This window comes from Glycine max, chromosome 1 (assembly GCF_000004515.6).
Source record: "Glycine max cultivar Williams 82 chromosome 1, Glycine_max_v4.0, whole genome shotgun sequence".
Taxonomy (NCBI): domain Eukaryota; kingdom Viridiplantae; phylum Streptophyta; class Magnoliopsida; order Fabales; family Fabaceae; genus Glycine; species Glycine max.
This window is the reverse complement of record NC_016088.4, coordinates 5,012,916-5,024,224: the sequence shown is the minus strand read 5'-3', so window position 1 is coordinate 5,024,224 and position 11,309 is coordinate 5,012,916. Positions and strand designations below refer to the sequence as shown.

The 11,309-nt window shown below is 31.3% G+C and overlaps 1 pseudogene across 1 annotated transcript; it reads left to right on the top strand.

The window, feature by feature from the left end:
* The first annotated feature begins 800 nt into the window (after positions 1–800).
* On the top strand, positions 801–9,693 carry LOC100817793 (peptidyl-prolyl cis-trans isomerase CYP23-like; annotated as a pseudogene). Its single transcript, XR_005886445.1, has 8 exons — positions 801–1,082; positions 1,493–1,606; positions 1,707–1,855; positions 2,194–2,266; positions 2,358–2,447; positions 3,407–3,446; positions 5,422–5,504; positions 5,581–9,693. The product of XR_005886445.1 is annotated as a peptidyl-prolyl cis-trans isomerase CYP23-like (transcript).
* Positions 9,694–11,309: the final 1,616 nt, after the last annotated feature.

Genomic DNA, 11,309 nt, shown 5'->3' with positions numbered 1-11,309 from the left:
TCACTATATTTTTGGTCTATGAATGATGAATTGCATATCACTTAAAATCATTTTTTTTAAGACTCTGCTGTTTTTTATTCTTTCCGTTGAACGCTTGAAAATCACAATTTCGACTAAGGCCCACGGGCCAAGGAGTATTCCTATAGGTGGCTATTATTAACGGACTTCGGCCTCATGCATCCCCTATTTTACTTCCCGCACCTCATAAAAATAACCCAAAATACTCTTATGGTGTTTTTTTTTTTTATCTCAGCATACACCCCAAATTTAGGGAGTACAGGAAGAAAAAGTCCAATTCACGTTAGGCCTACTTTCTTTGGCACTAAATCAAAATAAATAACTGCGGTGATGCTATTCGCACTTACTTTTTTTTCTTTGCACCACTCACTTATCTTTTAAAACAATTTTTTAACAAAAATACTCTATGGAAATTTTTTTTCTTAATGTGGTTATGATATAATATATTATGGAATATAGTATTCATAATGTAATATTTTATACTACAAAAACTAGTTTCCATATTGCCAAAAAATTTACATGATGGAAACTAGTTTCTTAATGTATTGGATCATAACTACATTATATAAATTATTATCCACAAAATAAAAAAATTAGGGATGTGAAGGGTGATGTGAGATAGAAAAGATTTGTTTTGGGAATTTAAAAAACTATAGTAAATGGGAGTGTATATAGAAAAAGGGAGGTTGTTTGTATAGCATGGGCCATAAGATAAACTTTCTTTCGGCTTAATTAGCCCAGGCCAACATGGGCTTGAAAATTGTTTGCGCCACTTTCTTATAAACAAAAACCGGAAGATGAATTTCCTGAAGAAAAAAAAAAAAAAGAAGAAGATGCAAACGGTACCAAAAAACCACTAACAGAGAAAACTTCCAATTTTTAGTTTTCTGAATTTCAGATGGTTGACTCTAATTTTAGGAGCTGAAAAGGTGCTAAATCTAACGTTGGACGAAATGTGGATCCGAGGATTCAGTTTTTGGATCAAAGGTTGCTTTTTGCTGGCCTTGGTATCTATAATTTCCGGTCTGGAACCCGAACTAGGATTTACCCGCGTCGTCTTTCAGGTTTTTCTGTGCGAAAATTTGTATCAAGTTTGATCCTTTTCTGTTGTTTGTTTTCATTTATAATTGCTTGGATTTGCAGTAAAAGCTTGAATTTAGTTTCATATATGCTTAGTGCTTTCAGTTTCAGTGTTGTAGACTTGTAGCTATGATCTCTATCTGTTAAGTTCTTAAGTAATAGAGAAGTTCAAACTTTGGATACCCATGTTGTTGATTGAGAAGATCCCAGATATTTGTGTTCTGGGTATGAGTGAAAACTGGAATCAAGTAGCTCATTCAGTGAAAAATCCTGTCTTGCTTGGGAAATTTGCTTCTTTTAGATAACTTGTTTCTCAAATTGATATCAATTTGTTGTTGTTGTTGTTTGTTGCTTATGGTGTGTACCACTTAGGTTCTTGTGTTTTTTGATGCAGACAAAGTATGGAGATATTGAATTTGGTTTCTATCCAACCGTGGCATCCAAAACTGTTGACCACATTTTTAAGCTTGTGCGACTTGGAGGCTATAACACGAACCATTTCTTTCGGGTATTGTTCTCTGGAAACAAAGCTAGTAAATATTGAGTTTCATGAAATTGGTGGGTATTGTATAGCTTTGTGAGTAAGTGGTTTTGAATTCAATACCTAGGTGGATAAGGGATTCGTGGCCCAAGTAGCAGATGTTGCAAATGAAAGATCGACTCCAGTGAACGAGGAACAAAGAAGGGAAGCTGTAAAGACTGTTGTTGGTGAATTTAGTGAAGTCAAACATGTTCGGGGTATTCTTTCCATGGGAAGGTTAGGTCTCTCTAGACAGCAACTGATGGCTGTAGCTTCATTTTTTCTGCTTAAGTTCTTGATTTCATGTCATTCTTGTCGCTTTTTTGTTTGTCATTAAGTTGCATTTATATATGGTTTAACAAATTTTATTTTCTATGCTTAAGTGGGAAGGGTATTATTTAATATTTATTTAGAGTGTTGTAGAATTTATAATCTTGACACATGATTTTAAGGAGTAATCAGATATGTAAGTATGTAACAGTTCTCATTACTATTTTGCTCCTAAATTTCTGAAACCATTCTTTTGGTTTGAGCCTTTGTTGGAGGTCCTGACGTATGCAAATTTGTTCTTGCAGATATGATGATCCGGACAGTGCTTCATCTTCATTTTCAATACTACTTGGAGATGCCCCTCATCTTGATGGCAAGGTTGGGTAACTATAACTGCAATATCATTGCAAAACATTCACTCATATCTCACAATTTTTGCAATTGATATACCGATGAATGCCCTTTGCAGTATGCAATATTTGGAAAAGTTACTAAAGGCGATGAAATGTTGACAAAGCTCGAGTAACTACCTACTCGTAAAGAGGGTATATTTGTAATGGTATACTAGAAAATCTCATCCATCTTGGGCATTGTTCTTTTTTCCCATCATTTAATGTTCAATCCTGGATCATATCATGTACATAGATATCCATGGTTTAGGAATTTATAGATTTTTCCTTGCAACTATTGTTTTATTTTTTAACTTTGTGGAGAAGCCATGGGCAAAGCTAGAGAGACCCATGGGAGAAGAGAAAAGGGAAGGTGGGTGGGTGAGGGAAAGATTTATATAGATTTGTATGTATGTATCAGGGAAAAGAAATTCTCTGTAGTAATATGTAGCTTAAAATTATTCACCTGTAAGCTTTTATTGCTAACTTTGAGGGTGGTTTTTGTATGAAGGAATATTTCAGGGAAAAAGGGCACATATCAAGTTAGAATTCATGTTTATTGTGAGAAAATGAGAACTATAAATTTGGCTCATAGTGTATCCAACCATATATGGATGGTAAGATTAGAAGTTAGTTAATGCTTACATGGTCACTTAAAGTCATGTGCATTTATTTTCAATCTTGAGACTTGACCATTCCAATATAATCTAATGGTTTATATTTATTCTTTTTTCTTACAAAAACAAAAGTTCTCACTTGATACGTTACCTTCAAAAAATTATGTTCATATGGCAACAATTGTTTATATTTGTGTAAGGGTGAAGTGCATAAATGTAAATTGGTATTTCTAATACTTTTTATGCTTATTAGTGAATGGCGAAGTCAGCATTAAAATGTTTTGCAACTTAATTATTTCCTAACTTAGGTGGGGTCACTGTAGTCGTTATCAGCATTAGACTGATCAATCGGCTAGTTTGCATCTTATTGGTTAATTGGTTTAGCTGGACTTCTAATAGAACAAACATATGCATGCTTATCTTTTGTCTCAAGCTTTTAGTGCAAAGTTTAAAATTACTCAACATGATTATTTCTTCCTTTGTACTTCGATGATTTGTTTTTCCTTTTCCAGCCGATGGAATGCATCACTATCCTGTCATCATATTACTATGGTAAGAATCTTTCAATTTGTTGCTTGTTGGTTAAAATAAACATAATCCCTATAGTTTCACTTGATTTGAATTTTTTATTCTTTTTGAGTTTGATCCCTATAGTTTATTCTTTTTGAGTTTGATCCCTATAGTTTCACTTATTTAGATTTTGGTCCTTCAGTGACCAATATCTAATTTGAAACTATAAGGAGGACCTTTATTTTGTTTTTTTGGAAGGCAAATATAAATATTATTAATAGAAAGTGCAGATGGATACCCACGAGGAGTGGGAGGGGAACTGCACAACATCAAGTACAAAAACAGAGTCCTTAAAAAAGCTCCCATTGATCCTACCAACAGAGCATCCCTCACCCAACATCCAACAAAAAACCTGTATACCAATACCAACAAAAACCACTATACAATCCACCCCCAACCAAATTCCCGTCTGGGTGAAGTCCCTCCAAGAGCAAGACAGCCGCCACCCAAAACTTCCTCTCACAAGCAAGACCTTTATGAAAATTAGGGATCAATACCTTGACTAATATAAACTTTATGGGTTAAAACCTAATGACAGGGACCAAAATTCAACAGATTGAAACAAAGGAGCTGATACATAACAATAAATTATAGGGACCAAAATATAAAATTGAATAAAACTATAGGGACTAACTGTTTCGGTAACTTTGCCTTAAATATCAAATGTTACATCGTGGATGACTAATCCTGTAACAAATTTGCATTGGAAGATGCCCATATTTTGTGTTGCATCTCAGGCTGCGATCATTGACTGATAAAAATTTAGAGAATCACTGTTGTGATAAAATGAAGTTACATATACTTTGTCTCTTTATTCAAAACCTACACCTTTGAGAAATAAAAAACCACTTCAGCCAAGTTAAGCTACTAACATAAGTGATGAGGAACATTTATAGTCTTAGATTGTGTTCAAAGATCAATTAGGCATTGTAAAATGGCTTATGTCATCACCTGGTATAGAGATTTTGGCAATATTACTAGCTGAACCCTTATCCTTTGCTACCATAATGATTGATTCCATTAGGCCTGGTCCCCTAATTCTTGAAAATTACTTCCTTTCTAAGCATCCAAGTTCTTCTCTTGGCTCTTTAGCTCAAAAGACTGGCCACTTTTTCTCTAATTCCAGTCTTGCCCCTTCTTCCTCCCTTTGTTTCATATGAAATTCTCGCTGAGTGATCCTGAAGTTGCAATGCAAAGATCTATTAACCTCCCTGTGAAAGTCTGAGCAAGTGACTAATACTGGAGCTTCATAGTACCTTGTCAGGTCCTCACTAGTCCAGTGTTCTAATTCCATTTCTCCATTATTCTAGTCTTGTTCACCTGACCTTCATCCATGAGATGTTCCTAGTCCATCCATTTGGACAAAGACCTATTCTTAGATAAGGATGGAAGGATCCAACTGCACAACTTTACTTTTGCCCCTCAAAAACATCCCCCAAAGGTGTTCTTGCTCTATATGACTAGAAGGGGTCTTGCAAAAGTCTCAAATTGCTCCTCTTGCCCAAAGTCCTGTTATTTCAGACCTAACAAGATTTTGCAAGGATTCTGGATCATGGGTCGCTCACAAGCCTAGCGTCTATGTTCCTAAACATCATCGAAATTGGTTTCAGAGTGCAAGATTCCTCAATAAACCTATATCATTTGCAACAAGCATGGAATTAGGGATAATTTTATGTATGTCCCTGGTAATCTCATCCAAGATTAAATTAAACAAGGACTCATGACTGAGCCCTGATGCGATACTATAGAAAGTCTAGTCTCGCCTCCTCGAGTTCTCATGCTAGTAATTACCTCATCAGGATTGCTACATGGACGCATTGCAGATTTTGGTTGGAATGAGTGCAATTTCAAGTTCAATGTGTTCCTATCTAATATCTAGTTTGCTTGTCTCTTTAGCTTTCTGTAGTGTGTTAGATTCTCTTTCTCTCTGAATCCTGCTACCTATATTTTCTGCTAGACACGGAGACAGAAAATTGTGAGCAAGACAGATCAATTTTGAAGCTTAGACCAGCTGCCTCAGCTGTTGAAGTTGAAAGACAGGTAATAAACGTTATCAGATTCAAGACCATAATGTTTGTTCCACTTGTTAACATAGCTTTCATGCGTCACTTTGCAGAGGATGAAATGCTTCCCCTGATAAAAGCAATTTTGATATTAATTTGGGATGAACATTACACTGCTGCATTCTCATTTTATATAATGTCCAAGCAGTGTATACAGATATTGCTTTTGTTATGTATGAGAAATTGTTCTAAATATGCATAAACATGAATTTAAAGAGCTTATGTGTATACTTGCCCCAATCCAAACACCATTTCCTGAATGCTAAAATATTTTCCTTTGCAAAAATTGTCTCCGGCCCTAAGATTTGGAATAAAACTAAAACAAACAGTCTTACGTGTCCGTTCGATTTAGATTTTAATCTAGTTAATTTTGAGCAGTTGAACGTGATTATGATATATGTTCAAATTAATGTTAGGAACAGATCTTATATTAAAATGTGTAAAATTGATTTTAGACCATCGTCTAGTCAATTTCAAAGCTACAAATTTCTTATTGATCCTAATTTGATGCCCATGATAAGCCTCTCTATTGTTGCATGCTATTTTGTTTATTTTATTTATTTATATTTATTAGGATTTGCATTTGAATTTTCATTTTGGATGCAGTATATTTAAGCTGTGCTCTCTGCTTATATACTTCCAAGGGTAGATGAATTTATATTTCATTCATATATTTTTGTCAGTTTTGTTTTATTTTGTCGTTTTAGCCAGAGCAAATGACGTGCTCTCTCCCTTATAATTTGTCATTTTTCAACATATATCCATATTTTTTTTCACTAAATTTCCTTGGAAGGGTTCCATGATAAAAAAAGAAAAAGAAAAAGTGTTATAAGGTGGTTCAGAGACACCGAGAAAATAAAATAGAAAAACTAAGGAGGGTTTAGTGATGTAAAAAGGTGTAAGGTGGGTAAATCGAGAAAGTGTGAAATTAGAGGGAATATGTGAAATTTAATTTACCATTATAGAGAACTAATATGATTTTAAAGCATGCAAATTAAGTTTTAGTAGAAAATAATTTAGTTAAAATAATTATATTTTCCTTTAAGAGGGCGAGCCCTGGTGCAGCGGTAAAGTTGTGCCTTGGTGACTTGTTGGTCATGGGTTCGAATCCGGAAATAGTCCCTTTGCATATGCAAGAGTAAGACTGCGTAGAACATTCCTCCCACATACCTTTGCATAGCGAAGAGCCTCTGGGCAATGAGGTACGAAGTTTTTTAATTATATTTTCATTTAGTTTTAATCATTTAAGTTTTTTTTTAGTGCTTTGATATCTCATTAACTGAAGTAAATGTTTTGACATAAATGGTAAAGAATATTAAATTTTCTAAATTTAAAGTTTGATCTGAAGTTGATTTGGATGATAATATAAGATACTCAGTATCAGCTTTGTTACAATATTTAACTTATATTAAGGATATGAAACATGGATTTCATTTTGACACGTTTGAATATGTTTTTATTTGCTTATTTAGTTGTGCATTATCATGTTGTAATATTATGAGTTTTGTTAATAATTTTCTTAAATGCATTAGTTATAGAATTGAAATAAAAAGTGCCAAGTGAAATGAAAAAATAATTAACATCATATTAATTTTAAAAATATTTAATAACATTTTTAACTAAGGCAAACTAGTTAGATTACCCATGTAATGCATAGGCTTGCCTTATATTTAATATTTGTGATTAATGATAATTAGTATTCGACGGATAATATATTTTTATTATTAATTTTATCAGATATTTTCGATTAAAATATTTGAACAATATTTTTATGATGCAGTAAAAATTAAAAAATGTTTTTAGAATTTTATAAATATATAGACTATTTCTATTTATTTTAACATGTTTATAATTTTTAAGGCATATATATATTTTTAAAAAAATATAACTTTTAATTTATAATTTTTCTTAACTATTTTGTTATGGTGACATTGGTATAAAATATTCACTAGTTTTGTTATTGACAAATTTTTATGAGAAAACTTGATTGGTCATCCTTAATGGATCTTTCTTTTCGATCATTTTTTTGTATAAGACTAAAAGTTGAGAACATGCTTAAGGGGTCTGAACTGAAAATTAACTCTATTTGTTGCATATTTTAATACTCAAGTTAGTAAAAATTATGGTAAAGTAATAATATAATGGAATGAAGAAGGAAGAAATACTTAATTATAAAAAGAGCTATAGTGATTATGAGTGTGAAGTGGTGACTCCTAGATCAAGGTGAATATCTATTTAGATCAAATGGTTGAAGGAACCATTGAGTGACTATAGTTCTTCTTGTGATTTATGGTTAAGGGAGGAACAATAGTTTTTTCATGTAACAATTGAAAAGTTTCAAAGGTGACATCGACTTTTATGCATGCTGGAGTCTAACATGTATTAATGGCCCAAGTAAGAATCGAACCTGTGACTTTCAGGTTATTAGCATAATGCTCTAACCAACTGAGCTAATGAGCCAATTAAGTTATAAAATAAATAATGTTGTTATACATTAACAAGAATTTTCATGTTAGGGCTGGTTCCTTCTATTATCTGAATGTACAGTGCATTACTAACATAAAAATTCTTGTTAATGTGCGTATTTTACTATCTTACAAGTTTGCGTTTTGACTGTATTTGTGTGCAAGTTAAGTGAGTTTAACCTTGGTTTTGTGAATGATATACCTTACCTCTAGTCATGTTAAAACAGAACCTAAGTGTAGATTATCTAAGTCCTAAATTCTACATATTAATACACTATGCAAGTTATGCAAGATAGGTGCTTATGTATGTTGCTGAAAACATGTTAGACTTCTACCCTATGATACGAGCTACATTGTGATTGACACAAATCTTGGTTTTTAATGCCCTTTGGATATACAAATGCTAACACCTATGCAAGATAGGTTTTATTTTCTGGCTCTGTTATGCTTCAATGACTACAAATACTAACAGTTTGAAACTTTGAATATACTATTTCATATGGGATTTGTGCTGGTGAAAGAATTCTATATTTTGTTTGTTTTTTAGAAATGTTAAAGCAGCCAAATTCACAATTAATCTTAAATTATGTGTTCTGTTTGTTTTCTTATAATGAGACTTTGTGCTGGTGTGAGAATTTTGTCACAGCCTTAGGCCCCTAATTTTTAAGCAGATAGCCATGCGTATTTATTTTTAAGCAATTCTAACTTTTAAGCCAAAGAGTAATTTTATATTAGAGAATATACAATGTTGCATTAATAGTTGCTAACTAAACAAATTTAAGACAAAACAAATGTTGTGGATTAATAATAACTTTTATATTGTAAATGAAGTTTAGAAATGATGAATGAAGATAAAAAAAATTGGAATGAAATGACTAAGACGCTGATAAAGATTAATAGAAAACTAGAGGAAATGTTTAACATAGTTCATATTAAGGGTTAGATTAGGAATTTCAAGACTATTCTCATATAAACATGACATGATATAACATATCAGTATTGCTTATATTAATTTACTTTAAATGTAGCCTTATGATGAAGTGAGTAGGTCCTTTGATGTAAGATGGAATGATCAACTAGAGCATACTTGACATTTGTTAGACAATAATGACAACATGCACTCTGTTACATACAACCAAGATTTGGTGAATCCAACTATACTTGTTGAATGGATAGAATTTAAAGATTTCTATGGACTCACAAGAAATCATCAAGTGACCATGACCCATTTTGGACAGAGTGTTTTCTTCTTGCCCATTTTCAAAAGCAGCTATGAACCAAAAACTTATCCTAAATGACACTCCTTATACCATCAAATTCCTAACTCAGTCACTTTTAAAGTCTTGTCAAATGAATACAAAACGACTTGCAGTAGTTTGGTGAGTAAGTCAGCACTATACAAAAGCACCTATGTTAATTTCAGGATGTGCTGAATATCATGTACTCATTTATGAAAGTTGCAGGATTCACTCATCTATATTTGGAAGAGATTACAGAATGCATGATTGTTTATAATCATTGGAGGAAGTTTGCAAAAATTGACTATGGATGGAAGACTTTTGCACAATTAGAAAATTTGCAAGCTTGAACTCAAATTATATTTGAGTTTTCAAATGCAACATCTAACTTTGTTTTATTTTAATTTTATTTGTAATTGAAGTACATTATATTATACTAATATTTATAAATTTTTGTTTATAACTCTTAGGGGTGCATTTTATTTGTAACTCTTGGTAGTGCATTGTGTAAATTTTTATTTATAAGTCTTGTTGGTATATTTGTTTATAACTTCAGTTTATTTTTAAAGTTTTTACAACTTTGTATAAGTACGTATAATTACAATTGATCATTAAAAAAAATCCAAAAAGTAACATTGATTTTATGTTGTTATTTCCTGACACCATCAATTTTTCAAAAAATTGATGTTGGTGAGAAAAAAATAACATTAATTTTTTAAAAATCGATGTTAACGTTAATATTTTTAATATTGGTAGTTTCAATATCGATTAATAATCGATGGAAAAAATCTTTAATAATCGATGTTAAAAGCTTATTTTTTAATAGTATATACTTTCAATCCTAGATGTTGATATTAAATGTGTGTCCAAAAAACACACTTGAGACAAACACGTTGTATATCTCAACTTCAATTTCCATTTTTGTCGTTGAGTGCAAAAGTTGTTTATATGTACAAAATAATTAAAACAACAACAACTATTTCTCTCACGAGAATCACTGAAAAATAGTATGAAATATATGGACAAAAATTACCAATGAATTGTACACCTACGACATAATTCCCTCTAAGTTTTATCATGTAAAAATCAACAACAAATAATCAGGTTAATTTATCAAGTGTTGGGACCTATGGCTATGCCAATTTATTCGTACCATTAGCATATAGGAATTCTGTTCTTTTATATACACATTCACAAATTCAGGTTTTTTCACACAGGAATTAATGTTAAGATGTCGGTACACTAATCATAACCAAAAGACAACAAGTTCTGGCCTATAAAACGGGCATTGCACATATTACGGCACATATTAGGCCTTTGGGAGCATGAATAATGATATCAAAGTCAAGTGGTTCATCTTGTGGTTCATCCCCTCTTGTATCTCTGATTGTGATAGTTCTAATTTTGACGTTTTTAACTTTCCTTGCTCTTCCCCCCTGGTTAATTCTATTTTTTTAAACTTTTTAATTATGTGTGATTTTATATTTAATTTTTAAAGTAAATTAAGTCTTTCTATTTTTAAAGTGAAATAAATGTTATCCCTCGCTCCATTTTCTTCTATGTAAAAATTTCAAATTATCATTTTTATTTAAAATTTCACAAATTAAATTAATTAAATTGTTTTAAAAAGTTTTACTCAAAAGTCAAAACTTACTAATAAAAATATCAAATTAGTTGCGTCTAAAATAAAAAAGTCTCAATTTTTGCCTCTTTTCAAATCTTAATCTTACTTTCTATAACATTCTTCCATTTTTATTTAATTTTTTTACTTTTAAAATTATTTCTTATCCGAATCAGTTGTAAACTTTCAAATATTTAGATAGAAATTGATTTGATAGTTGTAAAAGTAGAAAACTGATACATGATTCAAATTTGTTTAATCTTAAAAATAAAGGGACTTAATTAAGTAAACATATATATAAAAAGATTAAAATAGCACATAATCTAAATTAAAAATAAGCAAAAATACAATTAAATTTTTTATAATATAAATGTTTACAACAATGTCAATATGTCATATTCTCTCACAATATCTACATAATCCATTTAATATTTTAAAAACTTTAAAAAATTAAAATT